The sequence below is a fragment of the Hyperoodon ampullatus genome (assembly GCF_949752795.1).
Source record: "Hyperoodon ampullatus genome assembly, chromosome: 13".
Classification (NCBI taxonomy): domain Eukaryota; kingdom Metazoa; phylum Chordata; class Mammalia; order Artiodactyla; family Ziphiidae; genus Hyperoodon; species Hyperoodon ampullatus.
In genome coordinates this window covers 21,748,619-21,768,401 of record NC_136926.1, presented here as the reverse complement: position 1 = coordinate 21,768,401, position 19,783 = coordinate 21,748,619, and positions in this window count along the sequence as shown.

Here is a 19,783-nt window from a genome sequence, read left to right as displayed (position 1 = left end):
TGGAATTAAGAGCTTATTCATAACTCTCTCCCACCACCGAAACATACTTTAGAGAGGGCTAAAGTAAATAGTGCCGCTTAACCTGACCTCCTCGGGGTACGTGGCCCTGCCCAGGTCCTGCCACTCAGAGGGGAAATTTGACACCTCTCCCTCCAGACCCCTTGGACCACCCCCAAAATCTCCCCCTTAGAGAAATAATCAGATCATCTCCATAGTCCAGCGGGGGTGGGGTGGGGGGGATGAGAGTGGGGGGGGCAGGTGGTGATGGATGGGGTCGGAGAGGAGGTGACAGCCCACTATTGATTGAGGGCATGTTGAGGAATCTGGATCCCATTCCAAGAGCAGTGGGAAGCTCTGGAAAGGATTTTAAGTGGGGAGATGATGTGAGATGATTTATGTTTTTGAAAATATTGCTCTGACCGCCGTGTGGAGAATTGACTGCAGAGGGCAGGCGTGGAAGCTGAGAGGCTACTGGAGGCACTCACGTGGGAGGTGACAGTGGCTCGGGCAGGGGGGCAGCTGGGAAGATGGAGGGAGGTGGTCGGACCCAGGATGAGGTGACCGCGGGAGGGGATGGAGGACCCACCTCTTGCTAGAGGCAGATGAGGGATGGGGGCCTTTAGTGGGGGGCGGTGGAATCAATATGTCTTTTTCTTTTTTTTGGCTGCTCTGCGAGGCATGTGGGATCTTTGTTCCACGACCAGGGATAGAACCCGTGCCCCCTGCAGTGGAAGCTCCGAGTCTTAACCACTGGACCACCAGGGAAGTCGGGGGTGGTGGAATCAAGCCCCAATCCTGGGCAGTATGTTGTCTGAGATGGCCACGAATCTGCCAGGTGGAGTTTAACAGGCCACTGGCTACACAGACATGGAGTTCCAGGAAGCACCAGCCTGGGACTGAGCCGCTTAGCACGAAGATGGCATTTAATTCCATGAGCAGATGAGATTACTGAGAGAGTGAACAAAGGGTGAATGACTCCAGGACCCCTGTGTCAGGTAGGAGGGACAGCTGGCATAGGAGACCCATGACAAGGCACCTTAAGCCTGGGAAGAATGATTCAAGAGGGAAAGAAATGTCCATGGTACCCAATACCTCTGAGGGGTCTAGTGTGGTGAGGTCTGGAAAGACCCAGTACAATTCAACAACATTGGTGACCCCAAACTAGAGCATATTCAGAGGGATGGTAGGAGCAGGAAACCCACTAAAAAAACAACAATAATAAAAGAGACCAGAAAAGGACTTCTGCACCTATGGAAAATTCATCCGTGATGGAGAAAGCATTACCGGTCAGTGGAGAAGAGGTTGGGCCATCTACAAAAGAATACTGGTGGATATTATCCAGCACTAAAAAGAAATGAGCTATCAAACCACGAAAAGACATGGAGGAACCTTAAATGCATATGACTAAGTGAAAGAAGCCAATCTGAAAAAGCTACATACTGTATGATTCCAACTATATGACATTCTGGAAAAAGCAAAACTATGGAGACAGTAAAAAGATCAGTGGTTGCCAGGAATTGGAGGAGGGAGGGATGAACAGGCAGAGCACAGAGGATTTTCAGGGCAGTGGAAGTACTCTGTATGATACCATAATGATGGATACATATCATTACACATTTGTCCAAACAAATAGAATGTACAACACCAAGAGTGAGCTAGAGTGTAAACTATGGACCTTGGTAGATAATGATGTGTCAATGTAGTTTCCTCAATTGTAACAAATGTCCCACTCTGGTGGGGGAATGTTGATAATGGAGGAGGCTATGCATGTGGGGGGGATATTTATGAGAAATCTCTGTACTTTCCTCTAAGTTTTGCTTGAAACTAAATTGCTCTAAAGATATAAAGTCTTTAAAAAAGAATACTGGAAAATGATGGTCAATATGCAAAATATGCAGACAGTCTTTCAGGTGGTGCCTTGACCCCACCTCCTGATTTTCAGGCCTTTGTGCAGCCCGCTCCTCTTGAGTGTGGGCAGGACCAGCAACTTACTTCTAACCATAGAATATGGCAAAGGGGATGGGATGTCATTCTCTTGATCACCTTACATTATATAAGACTGTCTTGCTGGCAGTCCCTCTCTCTCTCTCCTAAACTTTCTCTCTCTCTCCCACACTCTCTCTTTCTTTCCATTGCTGGCTTTGAAGAAATAAGCTGCCATGAATCCTACAGCTGCAAAGAAATGAGCTCTGTCAATAACCCGAGGAGTTTGAAAGTGGATCCTTCCCCAGTTAAGCCTCTGATGAGAACTCAGCCCCAGCGGACTTCATGACTACAGCATTGGGACAGACTCTAAGGAGAAGCTCTTGCTAAGCTGTGCTCAGACTGCTGACCCACAGAAACTGTGAGATAATAAATGTGTGTTTTTTTAAACAATCAATTTTGTATGTAATTTTATTATGCAGTGTAGACAACTAATATACACAGTATTACTTTGGATTCCAAACTACATAGCACACATACACACAAACAAATGAATTCATGATGCAGTAAAGATCTAAATACAAAAAGGAAAAAAAATTTAAATTCCAGATGGAAATACAAACCATCTGTATAACCCTGGGGTAGGGGGAGATTTCTTAATCATGGCACAAAAACCTTAAAACCCCAAAGAAAGAGATGGATACATTTGACTATCTTAAAATTAAAAACTTCTTTTCAATCAGAGTCCTCATAAATAAGTTAACAGAGAAGACAAAAACTAGAAAAAGGTATCTGAGCACATATAACTGAGAGAGGATTAAATCCATAATATGTAAAGATCTCTTGCAAATCAACAAGAATTACACCAACTACCCAGTAGAAAAATAGGCAATGGGTACAACCAGACAGTTCTCAAATGAGAAAACCCAAATGACTGAGTCATGAAAGATGTTTAACCTCACCAGTAATCAGGAAATACAAATGGAAAGAATATACCACCCATCTGCTTAACAGAAATTTTAAAAGTTGAGAATGCCAAGTGTCAATGAGCCTGCAGGGAAGCAGGGCCTCTCCTCTGCTTCTGGTGGGAGTGTGAGTTGGCACAAGCAGGTTGGAGGGCTATCTGGGAGTATCTAGTCAAGTTAAATTTTTGTAACTTGACCGAACTATTGCTTCTTGGTGAATATTCTCTAGAAACATTAGCCTGTTGCCCAAAGGGATATGTCCCAAAATGTTCATTACAGTGCTGTTAGTAACATGCTCCTTAAGATGAGAACTAAATAGCAGGATGCTTGTACAGTGGGATACTATACACTGGTGAAAATGAACCAGTGCTATGCCGATTTGGAAAACAAAACAAGCAAGTTGAAGAATGATGCATAGAATAGGTTACCGTATATATAAAGTATTAAAATGTGAAAATTATTGCAATGTAGTGGATCCATATATAGTAAAAGCATAAGAACATGAATGGGAAGGATAAATACTGAGACATAAATATTCAAGACAGTTGATTAACTTACTAGAGAAAAGGGGGAAACAAATCCATAACATCTAATTACTTTAAAAAAATTGGAAGCAGATATGACCAAATGTAGATATTTGATAAAGCTGATGGGCGATGGGTATGCAGCTTTCATTACGTGGCTCTCTAGAGCTGAGTGGTTCCATGCGGTTGCCTCTCGCCAAATATGGGGACTTCAATGTAAATATCAGTTTATTAAAAGTAAATAAAATTTAAAATTTCATTTTAAATAAATTACTCAGTCGCACTAGCCACATTTCAAGTGCTCAATAGCCAGATGTGGCTAGTGGCTCCCATATGGACGGTGCAGATAGAGAACATTTTCATTACTGCAGAAAGTTCTTTCGGACAGTGCTGTTCTAGAAGGTTCTGTATGCTTTTCATATTTCAGAATGATTTTTTAAAAGCAGGGACTGGAAGGTTAATAAAGGAAGTAGGGAGGGTGAAGTGTTCTTTGGGAGTGTTTGGCTTTGGAGAGAAGGAGGAAGATGGCAAAAGAGTTGGAGGGGGAGGTCAGAGGAGCTGGTGGAGAAGGAGTTCCAGGGTCTTTACTTGTTACAGTGAGAGATGCCCTTGAATGCTGATGGGAATGGTCAGTAGACCAGGAAGTTCAAGGCGGGGTTGGGGGGTGGGGGCAAGGGACAACGGAAGGAGTGAGGCCCGAGCAGGGAAGGAGAGGTGGACATTGTCCTCAGCGGCCCCCCGAGGCCCCTACCTGGTGCCCCTCTCTGAGGACTCCCACCCTGCACCCTTTCAGACTCCAACCAGTGGAGATAAATAATGCCTGCCACGCCTGTCACAGATGTTTGAAAAACATATTAATCACTTTAACAAATATTAGCTCAGTACAGCAATAAACAGCCTCTAGAATCTCCTCTTTGCGGCTGTATTACAATGAAAAATATGCTAATATGGGTGCCTAATTGATTGTGTTTGAATAACTTTCTTTATGACAATAAGACTTGGAGGTAGCATCACTCAGAGTCATAAGTGGTGTCTCCCCAACCCTGGAACGCCTCCCTCTGTTCCCACAGAGTCACCCTCTCGAGAAAAGTTCTTCAAATCAACAAAATAGGAGAACTCCTGGCTGCCGATCTAGAGAGACTTTTCAGAAGCCCAAAAAGGGGCTGACATTTGGGCCGTGGCTCCTATTGGTGGGCGTCTCACACACAAACATCTCCTTTAATCTTTGTGGTACTTCTACAAGGTCAAGATTATGGTCCCATTTCACAGAAGGGAAAACTGAAGCTGTGAGGGATGAAGAGACTCACCCAAGGTTCCTGAGTCATGCAGCCAGAAGTCTCCTGCAGGCTTTTGAGTCTGGAGCCTGTGTGCACCCTCTCCACCCCCAAGCCAGGAGAAACCTCTGGAAACATCCCATTGCCACTTTTCAATATTAACGCAACAACTCTCTGTTCAATTGGATGGACAACTGGGCCAGGTGATTCTCAAATGTCCTGGGTGCTTCTCCTGTAGAGCCAAACACAAATAACCACCCTTGTCGGTCATGCGGGGTCTTCTCTCCCCTCATACACACCTCCTACAATCAACAATATTGCTTCTTCTCCCTCAATTCCTTCCCTTGGTTATATGCATTCTGGACACTTGCACCATGCACAGGATCACATGATTAGTGGGGTGATGGAGGCTAGTAAGTGTTGCTCCCATATAGTTCCTGTATCTTCCTCTCCTCCCCTCCTTCTGCCTGCACATCCCTCAGCCATCACGGCTGCTGGCGTAACCCCCAGACTTGTTCAAGTTCATTTTCTCTTCTCCATCCTTGCTGCCTTGCCCGAGTCCAGGCTGCAGCATCTCCTACCTGGGCTCCTGATGCAGTCCCCCCACCCCCACCCCCGGGGGGCCTTGGAGGCAGATGACTTGGGATCCCACTGTAGTTCCAGCCCCTGAACGGGACAGTGTCTAGGTCCCTTCCTTACCTAACGAGTGATGATGCTTTGGTTATGGATTGGCAAACGTTTTCTGCAAAGGACCAGACAGTAAATATTTTCAGCCTTGAGAGCACAGGGTTCCTGTAGCAACTCCTCCACTCAGCTGTTGTAACCAGAAAGCCATCAGAGACAATCCATACATGAAGGACACGCCTCCCTTCCAATAAAGCTTTATTTATGGATGCTGGAGTTCAAATTTGATAAAATGTTTATGTGCCACGAATTATTCTTCTGTTAGTTTTTTACAACCATTTAAAAATGGTTAACAACGGTTATAATTTTAAGCCTGTGAACCATGCAAAAAAGGGCTGTGAACTGGACTTGGCTGACCTCTGTTCTTACCAATTTACTTTTCCTTTAAAAAAAAGGCCGTTTTTGTTTTTAAGTTTTCTGGATTACGCTTGGGGTGACACTGGCGTGGCCAGTGTGGACGAAGCAGGTTGGATAGGGGAGGGGGATTTTAATGAGCAGAAAGGGCTGACCAAGGATCAGGGTGATATTGAGAGGGGCATGATAAGCAGGCTTCCGGGGCTGGGAATGTTCTAGGTCTTGATCTGGGCATTGGTTATAAGGGATGTTGACTTTGTGAAAATCCACTGAGCCAGACTCTGATGACGGGTGTGCTCTTTTATACGGAAAAAGTAAAGAACAAAAGGGCTGATGCTGTCCTGTGCTGGCAGGATGCTGGGCACACAGGCGCTTCCACTGCACGCTGGGGAGGGTGTGATGGGGCCACCCCACGGGGGAGCAAAACAATGGCCCATCTCACAGGTGTACAGGATGTTCTCACACTTGTGTGCAAAGGTCTGTGTGCAAGACATTCAAGTCAGCTGGAGTAGCGGAAAGGTTGGGAAAACTTAAATGCAGACTCACTGAATAAAGGATACTGCTTCTGTAGATGGAGTACCACAGTCACTGAGAAGAAGGAAGACGCTGTTCTTGGGGGGATGGAATGATCTCCTGGTGCAAAGTGCAGCAGAAAAAATGAGGTGGATATGAAAAAAAACCTAGCATGTACACACACACGCACACACATGCATATGATTTTGTCTACAAGCAAGGACAACTTTCTGGAAAGATACACAAGAGGTATGGACATGGCTGTGGGCTCAGGGTGGGAGGCCGAGTATCCACGTCCTTGGGGCTATTTCATTTTCTGTGTTAGCATGTGTCTGGGAACTTTACATCAAGGGCAGAAGACAACTGAAAAAAATCAGGGCGATGGTTTCCCATACACTGAGTATCTACTAATCCCCCACTATATCCCAAGTCCCTAATGAATCTTCGGGCCCATCCCAGGGGGCCCCCTGGAGAACTTGAGACACCCCAGCTGCTCTGCAGACCCAGTGCATCCCTTGGTGGTCCGAGGGGAGCAGCGAGGCCGGCTGGGAGTCTGAACAATGGGGCAGGACAAAGAACCCTTTGTGCTTTTCCACCTGCCCCAGCAGAGCTCCAGGACTGGCCTCTTCCGTTACAGCCCCCGAGGGCTTTCCCTCTTAGCCGGCTGAGCCCCAGGGTAAATGTTCTCCAGGATCACCTGACAGGCCTGGGGGAGGGTCCCCTCGGAGTTGGAATCTCCTCCACCCCCATTTCTCAAGTCAGCCTCCAAAATATTACTCCTTGGTGGCTTGGTTAGGGCCAGCCAGTTAGCTGGAATCCTGGACACAGGCTGGGTGACCTGGGCCAGTGGATCCACCTCTCCAAGCTTCAGTTTCCTCATCTGGAAGATGGGGCGAAAGTCCTATCCACCTCCTCCACAGCTTGTGGTGGGGATTCAGTGAGATGATTTGCGTGAGCCCCTGCCTCAAGAAGTGGTACCTCTGAAAGCCTGGGGAATGAAAAAAAGGTGCAGCTGCTTAGGAAAAGAGTTCAGCAGTTCCTCAAACAATGACACCTGGAGTTACCATATGATCCAGCAATTCCATTCCCAGGCATCCACCCAAGAGAGATGAAAACATATGCCCACACGAAAAATTGCAAATGAATGCTCACAGCAGCATTATTCACAACAGCCAAAAGGTAGAAACAGCCCCTATGCCCATCAGCAGAGAAATAGATAACCCAAATGGGGGTCCAGCCACACCAATGGAATATTATTCAGCCATGAAAAGGAACACAGCACTGACACATGCTACAACATGGATGAACCTTGAAAACATGATGCTAAGTGAAAGAAGTCAGACACAAAAGACCACATATTCTATTATTCTCTTTATATGCAATGTCCAGAATAGGGAAATCTCTGCTCAACTTCCCTCCTTACCTGGCAAGTGGAACTAACTTTCGCTGCTTCAGTAAATGGTGCTGAAGTTTGAAACAGATGATGGATGTTGGAACGGTTACACATAGTAGGTGCTTGTTAAATGTCAGGATGCGGGGAGAGGGGGCAGAGAGAGAGAGAGCGGGAGAGAGAGCTGCATTGCTTTTATTTTGGCAGCATCAATTTTCTTTTACCCCAGATCCACCCAAAGTCTAAAGAAGGAATGGACGGAGCAGAAAAGAATAGGTCATGGGCTTGCCTCCAGGAAAACAGAGTGGTACCAGCATCCAGGGGATAAGAGGAGGGAGACTTTTTCTTTTTTCAGCAGCTTTATTGAGATATAACTCACTTCCCATACAATTCCCCAGACGTGTACGTGGGTTCTGCATCTGCCTGCAGGTTCAAGCAAGCTAGGATGGAAAATATTCAGGAAAAGAATTCCAGCAAGTTCCAAAAAGCAACACTTGAATTTGCTGTTCGAAGGCAACTATTCATGCAGCATTTACATTGTCTTTACAGCTATTTCCATAGCACTGAGATGGTGTTAGGTATCATAAGAAATCTAGAGATGACTAAGATGCGCATATGTTATAGGCAAATACTGCCGCCATTTTATATAAGGAACTCGAGTGTCTGTGGATTTTGGTACCCATGGGAGTCTGGAACCAATCAATGCCCTGCAAACACTGAGGGATAACTGTACTGACAGACTCTTCAGTGTATATCCTTTTGTACCTTTTGAATTATGAACCATGATAGTGTATCGACTACTATAAAATAAATGAATGAATGAATACAACAAGAAAGAAGGAATGGGAGGGAAAAGGTGAGAATCGGGTAACCTGAATTCCTGGCTGTCACCCAACCTCCTTGGGCCTCAGTTTATGCCCTGCACCAGCTTTTTTCCTCCTCTCCTCCTTCCCCATCGCTCCAGGATCTTGGTGGTTCATTCCAGGCTCTGACCCTCCAGCCCGCCTTCCTGGACTTTGCTCCAGGCACATGACAGGTGCTGCCATCATACTCATATCAGGATCAGGTCAGGGGTCAGCAGGGCATCCGGCCTCCCATCAATGCCCTTGCCTCCACATGGTGTCTGGCAGGGGAGGAATCCCATCCCTGGAAGATCCACTCATCCCAGGAAAAGTTCTGCAAGTGAAGGAACACCCCCTGCCTTTCCTTCTGGACCCCTTGTTCAAGCTGCAAAAAATCAAAGCAAAGCAAAACAATGCAACACAAGCAAGAACAGCAGCTAAGGTTAATTTGAATGCTTCTGCTGTGAGGATGTGCTTTTTGGAACAGCCTTTCAATGTGTTTTTCTTTGCTGGAGCCACTTTCTGACTTAAGGATCCCTGCACACTCTATGGGTCTCCTGTTGGTCTGCTGAGAAGCCTCCAAACTGGTTAGGAATTCAAAGTTCCTTGGGGTTTTTTTGCAGTATGCGGGCCTCTCACTGCTGTGGCCTCTCCCGTTGCGGAGCACAGGCTCCGGACGTGCAGGCTCAGCAACCATGGCTCACGGGCCCAGCCGCTCGGCGGCATGTGGGATCTTCCCGGACCGGGGCACGAACCCGTGTCCCCTGCATCAGCAGGCAGACTCTCAACCACTGTGCCACCAGGGAAGCCCTCTTCTTTATTTTTAAATAAATTTTTATTGGAGTATAGTTGCTTTACAATGTTGTGTTAATTTCTACTGTACAGTGAAGTGAATCATCTATGCATATACCTATATCCCCTCTTTTTTGGATTTCGAGAGAGAGAAAAGGCACAGCCAGTGGGGAGATCCCTCTGACAACCAGACAATGGATAAATTGATCTAGGCGCCTGCCAGAGAGCCTGGGGGCTGAGTGGGTCCACCTCCCAAAAAAAGTCCTCCCCACCATCACTTATCTACATTTTTACCAGGCATGGGTTCATTGCCTGGGTCTGTTTATTCTGCTGGACCCCGATTTCTCTCATCAGGAGCTGGGTCTCAGAGCTCATCCTGGAGGGGGTTGTCTGCATATCTGATGATGGGAGAAATGCGTGGGACCCAAGCAAGTTAGTGACTATGGAGCCAAGGGAGGTGGAAGGGCCCGTGGGCCACAGTCACAGCCCTGAGGGGCAGGCAGGGGTGGGGGGCCCACAGGGGTGGTGCTTTGGGTCTTGGGACAGCCCAGACAGGGTCAGCAGGGGTCCTGCAATGAGCTGGGCTCAGGCTCCCAAATGAAGGCTGTCTTTGAAGCCCCTTGACTGCCCTCCCTGCCTCCCCAAGGACCCACCCAGCCCTGGCACTACAGCCCCTCTGCCCACCTGCCCACCCCCTACCCAGGCCGGGCCGCCAGGTTTGCTCACCTCTGTTAAGAGGTGGTCCTCCTTGGTCAGCTCCGATCAGCATCCATGTAGCAGCATAGGGGGTTTACAAATCTGATCCTGCCACCTCTAGCTTTCAGACTTCCATGCTGCTCCCTCCCCAGCCTACCTCCAGCCCCGGTGGCCTGGCCTTTGCTGTGAGCTCACTCCTCCCCAGCCCCCTCCATGCTTCCTGACCCTCCCTGGGCCTTCCCCAGCCTCCCATGCCCGGGTGCAGCCTTCCAGGTGTTACTGAATTCTCTCTTTACCTGCCTGCCTCCCTTGTGGGCGGAGTCCCAGGCTGTCTTGTTCACAGGCAACAGCAGCACGAGAACAACACAACCTCAGGGGCTCTGTAAGTGTTTGCTGAACTAACTGTGGCCTGGCCCACAGCCCCTGAGTGACTCGGCAGGAAGCAGATGAGGCCAAAAAGGGGCCCCGAGAGAAATGACTACCGAGCACCTACTGTGTGCTGGGTCTGGTCCACAGCCCTTCTGCACACGTTCCCTTGGTGGATCTTCACACTGGCTTTGTGAGGGGGCTGATCTTGTCCCCATTTTGCAGATGATGAAACAGAGGTGAAAGGAAAGTGAAATCTACAGCTCAGCTCAGCATCATGAAGCCAAGAGAGGTGGACCAGGGTTTGAACCCAGGGCCTGGGCCAACTCTGGAGCTGGTTCTTTTGGGTTTAGAGGCCAAATACCTGGATTTGTGGCCCCCTTTTGGCCTCTTATCAGCGATGCATTTCCCTGGTCCAGGCCTCAACTCCCTCATTTGTAACATGGCAGTGGTACCGTTGTCTGCAGGTGATGCTAGGGAATTATAGGTGAGTACTGTGCAAATGATAAAGCTCTGTGGACAGGCCAGGGGCTATTATTCTTAGTTGTGTGAGTGTAGCAGACACCGTGGTGCTCACCCATTACCCCTCGGCCCTCACCATCCCCATGCAGGCCCACCCCACATTTTCCAAATGCCAGTCCTTCCCTGATGAAGTGACAGGGATTAATGTACCAGGGGAGTACCCTTTGGCCAATGGCAGGCCCTATGGGAGATGGAAGATAAATACCCCAGCTCCATCCCTCCTTGGGTGAGATACTCCCAGGCATAGTCCACAGGTCTCCCAGAGGTTCCCAGTGGGATGGAGCCCCAGTTGCTCACAGCAGAATCTTGCTGGATAATGAAACTTTCCCTTCCTCACTTCACTCCCAACCCTCTTACATCCTTTGCACTGCTGTGCTTGTCGGAGGTGTGCTTCTGGGGCAGCACACACTAGACAGGCAGGAAAGGGGGATGCTCCTTTGAAACAAGACCCAAAGCTTTTCCTCTAGCATTCCTGTAACGCCTCTCTTTCCCTGCATCAGGCCGTCATGGTAGGGAAGCATTCTGCGTTTATCACCTGGAGGAGGGAATGATAACTTCAAAAGTCAGAACCTCAGATACAAGCAATTGGTTGGGAAGAACTGGTGACCCGTGACCTGCTCCCCACCTCACCCCAAACTAGACAGAGGCTTCCCAGGTCGGGCAGCCAGGAAAGAAGTGAAGCCGGAGGCTGTGTGTCATAGTCACCCCATGATGTGAGTTACATGGCAGGTGCGATCAGAACCTAGCTAGTGTGGCTTCGGTCCTGCAAGTTCAATTACAGGAAACTAACATTTGTGTCCTGCATACTTGAGTTCAGGCCAAGAGATCCTTGATATTATTTGGAGAGAAGCTTGTTTGCCTGACTCACTTACAAAGAACTCTCTCCCCCAGAGCCTCCAGCCTCTTTCTCCCTGAGCTTCCCCCTACCTGGCTCTGAGTCACCTTGCTCCTTCAAGCCTGGAGGCCCCAGGATATTTTCTGGGGCCCAGTCCATTTGGGGAAGGAGGCCCCTGAGGGGAGCACCTGGCTTGGGGGCAGTGTCTTCTCCAGACAGGAAGAGGCATTGCGTGTTGGGATTGGCCTGAGGGGGAGAGGTGAGGGGGAGAGGACTGGGGGAAACAGGAGCCGGGATGTTGGGGAGCTGGAGGCTGGTTGCAGGAGTTGTGGGGGGTGCTCTTGGCTGGGGCCTATTCAGCCAGGCTCTGCTGTGTGACCCTGGGGAAGTCACCGCCTCTCTCTGGGCTCTGTCTCTGCAGAGTAAAGGGCTTTAGACTGGTCTTCTGTCTCCCATTCTAGATACTCTTCTATTCTGGAGCAGCTGGGCTTTCAGTGTCATAAAGACACATGAGCTTTTCCTCTTTCTCCCGCCCTTCCTCCTTCCCTCCCTCTGTTCCTTCACTCTTCCCCTCCCCCTCCATCCCTGGCCTCACACGGGATGCTGAGGGTACAGTGATCATCCACGCTGGCCCTGCCTTAGGAGCCCGGTCTGGCAGCAGACAGATGTGTAACAGCCAGGTGCAAGAGAAGGCAGGATGGGCATGTTAGTAACGACCAGCCTCGCTGCCCGAGACCCTTCTTTGTGCCAGGCCCTGGACAACGCCTGACTTCCCTGAAATCCCAGAACCTTCCCAGGGTCAGGGTTCTTGGTCATCTCCATTTTCCAGGTGAAGAAACTGAGGGGTGAGAGATGAGGGTCCCACATCTAGGAAGGGAGGGTTGGGATCAGGCCAGGCCTGCCAGGCTCAAGGTCCATGCTCAGAATCACTTGTTTTACTCCATCTTAGAACAGGAGCTAGCAAGGGCCTTTGAGGGCCAGGAGAGAAGGCTCCTAACCCAGCCCTGCTGGGGAGAACAGAGGTAAAGGGCACTGGTGTCCTCCGCCTAAGGATCCCAAACCTCTTAGTTCCCTTGCCTTTCCCGTCCTCTAGAGAGGCTCAACTTGGAGAGTCAACTTTTGTCACAATTACATAACAGCCGTACTAGCTAATATTCCTTGATGAAGAGCCTCCTTAGTTCTGATCAGTGGCCTTGAGTCGAGGGCTTGATCCAGACCAATCCTTGTAGCCAGAGGAATGGACTCTGCTGATTGGCTAGTTATGGGGGATGTGCCCAAGTCCTTGCACTGGTGGATGGGGCCAGTACCATCCAATCCACGTTGAGAGTCAGGGAGGGTGTTGCAGATCAAGGTGCTTTTAACAGAGAAGGTGAGAACAGAGACATCCCCTAATCTAGCATTTAGGTAAATCAGCTCCTTACTCCCCATAGTGACCCTAAGTAACAGAGAGGCTAAGAGACTCACCCAAGGTCACACAGCTCGTAAGTGGCCATGCTGAAGTTTGAACCCTAAAAGTCTGGCTCCAGAGTCTGTGTTTTTAATGGCAGTGCTATGGTGCCTCTCAGAATAAAGCTCAGAGCTCGAGTCAATAGATCCTGCTTGGAAATGGGGCAGGGAAGGGGGCTGGAGGTGGTGATGCTTTAATGTTGCCAAACTCCTCCTCCCCCAGACCTGACTGTTGGTTCATAAATGACAAAGATGGCCAGACCTGGCTGGCACCTGCAATTCAAACTGGGCTCCATGGTTACCGGCGGGGGGATCAGCACGGCATCTGAAGAAACAGATCATAGTCACACCCGTTCCGGCCCCAGCTGCCGCTTGTCAGCTCTGCCCGGAGACCCGCTTTGGACAGTGTCTGCAGCAAGTTCAAGTGGCTTCTTGAGGACACATCTTAGAGAAGGACCTCAGGGTCAATAGCCCAGGCTTCTTGACTGTGTGTGTGTGGTGGGGGGGGATTGAGGGGGAGGGTGGTGGTTTAGAATACCAATCTGCCATCATTAGCATTCTTTGTCCTCCTGAAAAGATTTCTCTTGCTTTCATGTATCTAATTTTATTGTTGCTTAAATATCCAGTGAGATGTCCTTCAACTAGCACTTTTAAGCCCAAATGTCCTTTTGGTGGCCTCAGCTAAACACATTCTGGAAATAACTCCAGAACAAACTTTCCTTGTTTATTTCCCTTCTTTCGTGTCTCTCTTCCCCCTCCCTGTCCACCATCTGGCTTTGAATAAACCTATATTGTGCCTTTACTCTTTGTTAGGCCCCTGGGTTAACATCCCAGGGAGACACAACGAACTTGCCCTTGGCTTAAAGGAGCTCCCAGTCTTTTCAGAGGAAACGGATGAGCAATCACCATGTAGTGGGGGCCCTTGAGGGCGGGAGGAAGGGAGTCACCTCTGCCGGGAGCACTTTGCCAGGCACACCTAGAGGTTAGGTGTGGGAAGGGAAGGCGCCCTGGCCTGAGGGCACAGCACAGGCAAAGGCACAGAGGTGTGAAGAAGTCGAAGTTCATGAACATTACGTGGTTTGGGGAGTCGCAGGGTTGAGACTGGAGGCATGGCCAGGGCTCAGACAAACCACTGAGGGCTGTGTCATGGCAGAAGAGGGAGGGCGTGTGGTCCAGGGCCAAGAGAGCACTGGCCTAGGAGTCCGGAGATGCAGTCCAGGCTCTCTATTTTGAGGCTGCCTTGGTGAGTCAGGGTTCCTCTCTGAACGTTGGTCTTTTCATCTGTAAAAGCAGATGCTTGTCCTGTTGGCCTTTAAAGCACTTTGTGACTCAAACATCTGATGTATTTCAGTGATGTTTCTTCCCTTGTCCTTCCTGGAATCCCTCCCCAGCTCAAGCATCCTGCAAAGGCCTTGACCCCAGGCCTCAGCTGGCTCAGAGATAAGCTGATCTTCCTCATCCTGGTAGGTCTATCTACTAAAGCTTTGAGGGGGTGCTCCTGGGGTGTCATTTCATACCACCTAATTGATTTTGATTTTATTTCCATGGTCGTGCAGTAATTATGAAAGCCTGCTGCAATTATCAAAACATAACTCCAAATATTTCATTATTAAAATACCCCTATGGCCTATTATTAATTCATTAGATAAATTTGGATTATATCACTCAATAATTAATGTGCAGGCATGGATCTGGGGAGCTTGGCCACTGTGAGTCATGTGACAACTGCTGGAAACAACGGGAGGCTGGGAGATTGAGGTTGGAGGTGGGAGAGAATGGAATAAACAAGAGGAAAAACAGGTGCTTATGGCGGGATGATGACCAGCTGCCCTCGGACATTCATTTAACCATCAATTCAATAAACATTTATTGCCGACCTACTATGTGCTCAGAACTTTGAGTACCTTACCATCCAAATATTAACTACTAAAAGATGGTTTCTGGGGTTTTCTTTCATCTGTCTGCACATTTGTCCACCCATCTATTCACCATCCCATCCTTCCATCCATCCATCATTCCATTTATCCATTCATCTACCCATCCATCTATCTACCATTCCGTCCATCCACTCATCCATCACCATGCCATCCATCCATTCATCTACCCTCCCATCCAGCCAGCCACCCATCCACCCATCCACCATTCCATTCATCCTTCCATCCATGCATCTATTCACTCACCCGTTATTCCATTCATCATACCATCCATCCATCCATCCACTCATCCATCTATCCACCATTCTATCCATCCATTCATCCACCCATCTACCCATCCATCATCTATCCATCTATTTACTGAGCACATTCTATGTTCCAAGCGTGGAAGGTACATGGAGGAACAAAATATGGCCTCTGCTCTCAGGAAGCTCACCTTCAATGTGGGGACAGGGGGCAGACATGCAGACCAGTGCTTATAATAATGTGACACATATTTTGATGGGGAAGGACAGGGGGTGGCAGGAGCCCAGGAGGAGCCAGACTTTGCTTTGAAGGGAGGGGGAATGGTTAGGGAAAGCTTCCAGAAGAAAAACTGTTCAGCTGTGGCAAAACGGAGAAACCAGGGTTGGGGCAGCCAAGCCAGGAGGAATGGCTTATGAAGCCAGAGGCCTGAAGTGGCTGCATGTAGCCTGGGGTGGCTGGGGTGTGGACACATGGCCTGTGACATCAGCGGGGGCAGATATGGAAGCTTCTCAGCCTCGTTAGCTTTTCAGATTGCATTTTGAGAATGCTGGGTGTAAAGCAGAGAATGAAATCGTTCTATCTGTGTTTTAAAAATGTTTCTCCAGCTAGAGTTTGGAGAACTGACTGGAAGGGGCATGCCTGGAGGCAGAGAAATGGGGGGCAAGAGGAGGCAGGCATCTGCGTAAGCAATAATGGCGGCCCTTGCCGGAGGGCTGGCAGGGGACAGAGAGAAGGAGCTGGACTGGAGGGACATCGAGGAGTGAGCTTCCTGGCTCTGCGAGTGAAAAGCTCTGCGGGTGAAGCCATCCCTGGCTCTGGGAGTGTCAAGTTTGAGGCCCTATATGGTCTGCCCTGATGGGCTCCACCTAGACAGGTCTCTTCAGTCCAGCAAAATTTTCTAGAGTGCCTGTGTGTCAGGCTCTGTGTAGGAAACCAGTGGTCCCTAACCTGATAATTCAAGAAGCAGCCTGATGTGTGCAGAGATCTAACTGCAGGCAATCTGGAGGGCAGGAGCACAAGAGCTGCAGAGGACACTGAGGCTGTGGAGGTCAACAGAGCTCATATCACTGAGGGTCTCCATGGTCAGGCTAAGGAGGTTAGATGTTTCTTGAGATCCCTGGGAGCATGGGAAGCTTTGCAACCAAAAAGGGGCATGATGGAAGGTCAGGTTACAGGAAATGGATGGCTCTGGTTACTACCCTGAGGATGGGCTGGAAGGGGTAAGCCCAGGGCCCAGGACCTGTTGAGGAAGTTGCTGCTGACGTGTAGGGGAGAGATCCAATGGGCCTCATAGGAAAGCATGGCTTTTCCACTTGCTTGCTGTGTGATGTTGAGCCCGTTACCTAACCTCTCTGTGCCTCTGGAAAATGGGGATCATAATGGTTTCCATCTCACAGAGCTGTCATGAGGATTAGATGAGGTAACACAGGAAAAGTGCTTGGAATAGCGCCTAATGCATAACAGCTCGTATTTGGACCCGGGGGGATGATGATAATCTTAGGCCTCTGACCTCTTGGGACTCAGTTTCCTCATCTGTAAAACAGATATCACAGCAATGCCTGCTTTAAAGAGTTGTCCAGGATTAAATGATTTGATACACACAATGTACTAGAATAAAGACCGACTGGAATTGCTATGGAATCCAAAGGGCCAGTTGCAAAATGAAAATGCCGGGCCTCTTGTTCAAAAATACTTAAGAATTTCAAGACAGCCACGGCAGCATTACACCAAGCGCGGGCCCCTTCATGTCAACTTGACAGGTTGACAAAGGGGAAATTCCAGGCAAAAGGAACAGCTTGTACAAAGGCTCACAAGGAGCCTGGAACAGAAAATCTGAAGCTGGGATTGTTTCAGAAAATGCAAACCTGTGGCTGTCATCATCTCAGGACATTTGCACGATGCCTCAGACACAGGGTGCCACCCCGGGGGATCCTCCACCCCCGGTTTTGGGCAGGGGCCCAACTCGACCAAATGTGCCCCTCTCCAGGCCAGAGACCTGCGCTGACTTTTCCAAGGACATACAGTCTGTTAGGGGCAGGGCCTGGGCTGTAGCCGGTGCTCAGGGCTCTTCACCAGAATCCCTGCCGACTCCAGGTGCTCTGCGGATGACCAAGAGTGGAAACAATTCAAAGACGTTTTTTAAAAAAAAACCCAAGCTGGCCTGTCCTTTCTGTCAGTATCATGCTTCAGAAAGGATCTATTGGGGGCGATCAGAGAAGAATGGGTCTATAAAACGCGGCATTTCCCTGTTAGCTTTTAAAAGTTTTGCACAACATACTTTATGTGTTTATAGAGAAAAAAAAATCCCAGACCCAAATTGATTGAAAAAATGTGTTGTTATTGAAAGGGCCGAGTTGAACTCTTTGCAGAGCGTGGTGCTCGACAAGACTTGGAAGGCGAAGATTTCACATAAATAGTTGTGCCGAGTTGTTATGGCAACTGAAATTTGAAAAGTAAATAGGTTTGAGGGAAATATTTTCCCTTGTCTCTGGAGGAGTTTTCTGTCGGGGATCATTTGCAAAAGGAGGAGTTAATTCAATGCCCGGTGGGCTTGGCATCTGGTGTTGAAGGACAGAAATGGGGTGTTCCCATGCTGACGGTCTCCATGCCCATGGAGCAGGTTCTTTCCTTTCCTCGAATGGGGGTTGAGATGGATGACATGGGCTAGGTCTTGCATGCTGTGTGACCTTGTGCCAATGACCTGCCCTCTCTGGGCCTCCGCTTTCCTGTCTGTAGAATAGTTTGGTTGCGACTAATAATCACACAGTTGAATACCTATTGTTTTGAGGATAGGCACCTACTTGTGAATTGAACCCTCACAGAAGCCTGCTGGAGTAGGCGTGCTCCTCTCCATTGGATGAGAAGTGGGGAAACTGAGGCCCAGGGCAGAATGGAGTCTTGCCGGCCATAACACAGGAGCCAATGGCAATGCTTGTGTTCCTGCCCCAGTCTTTTTTCTGCCACATTCCTGGGTGCCCTTGCTCATGTGTGCTGGCAGCCAGCCCATCGAGGTGAGATCCCATTGAACACCCATCCCAACTCTCCCTGAGAAGTCAAGGCCCTGGGGCCCCCTGGCCAATGACCATTCACCTGTGGGAGTCTGGCTGGGCCTTGTGAGAGCTGGAGACCCTCATGGGTGGAAACAGGGTGGCTCCCAGGACACGGCACTCTCCCTCCAAGCGGAGACGGCCCCGGAGCTCCATGGGTCCTCTGCATCTCCCCTCTCCGTGGTGGGAACACCATGCTCCAGACGGGGAAGGACCTGCTGGCTGCAATGAAGAATAATTACTCTCTCTTACTTCCCCCGCCTCCTTGGGGAAGAGCTATACGTGCCTGATGGCGTTTAAGCCTCGTGGTGACAGAGACCAGGTTGGTGGTGGGCACTGAGACTCCATTCATGTTTGTAAACTGAGACACAGAGCGATAAAGGGGCTCTCTTCAAGTCACGTGGCTGGCAAGCAAGGATCCTTCCCATGTCATGAGCTGCCTGGCACTGGGGTGGGTGCCGAGGAATGTCGTAAGCTCACTGCCCCTGGGGGCATTCAAGCTCATAGGCTGGACTTGGGAGAAGTTTCTGCAAGGAGGAGGCTAGGCTGAGCTGGATGACTCCAAAATACTCCCAGAGACCCCACGTGGGGGCCTGGAGGGTTGAGGTTGGATCAGGGACTGAGATCTTGGGGACTGACCTCAGCGCTGGGCTCTTTGCTTTCTCCACCCTTGGCTGAGTCTCCAGTGTGAGGCCACAGAAAGGAGTGTCTGGAGACTGTCCCCTCCCCCATACTGGGGTCGGAGAGACCATGTCCCTGCTTGGAACATGGGGCCTGTGCCCATGTGTGCATTGCGAGCATGTGTGTGCATGCACGTGTGTGCACGCTCGTGCCTGTGTATGTGCATGTGTCTGTGCACGCCCATGCATCGTTGTGTCCATGTGCACGCGTCTGTGTGTGTACCTGTGGATTCGCGTGTGAAAACTCCTTCCCTTCTACCACTTGTGTCTGGATCACCTAGGCCTTTGCTGGAACCTGAGGTCACTATGGACTTGAGGACCCAGCACCTCCCTGGGATGGGGCTTGGATGGGGCCATGAGGGCACAATTAAGGGCTGGAACTCTGGAGCCACCCAGTTTGAATCCTGTCTTTGCCTTTCTCTCAGGGAGGCTTTGGTTCGAGCACAGTAGGCCCTAAACCCCAGTTCCCCACCAGCGAGATGGGACACAGTCAGGGCACACTTGCCGGGCCACGGCCAAGGTTCGGTGATGTCTGTCTGCAGGAACCACCCGCCCCTCTCCTCAGGCTGGAGTCCTCAACACATCTGCCTCTGCAGGCCCTGATGGCTGCAGGAAGGGCAGTGTGACACCAGGTGTTCAGGGCAGGCGCGGACAGGCTCCGCAAAACCCAGAGACACCAAGCTCCAGCTCCTCCCAGCAGAGCCCTGGCCCTGTGCCCAGCTCCCTCTTTAACTACACGGCTCCCCCCCC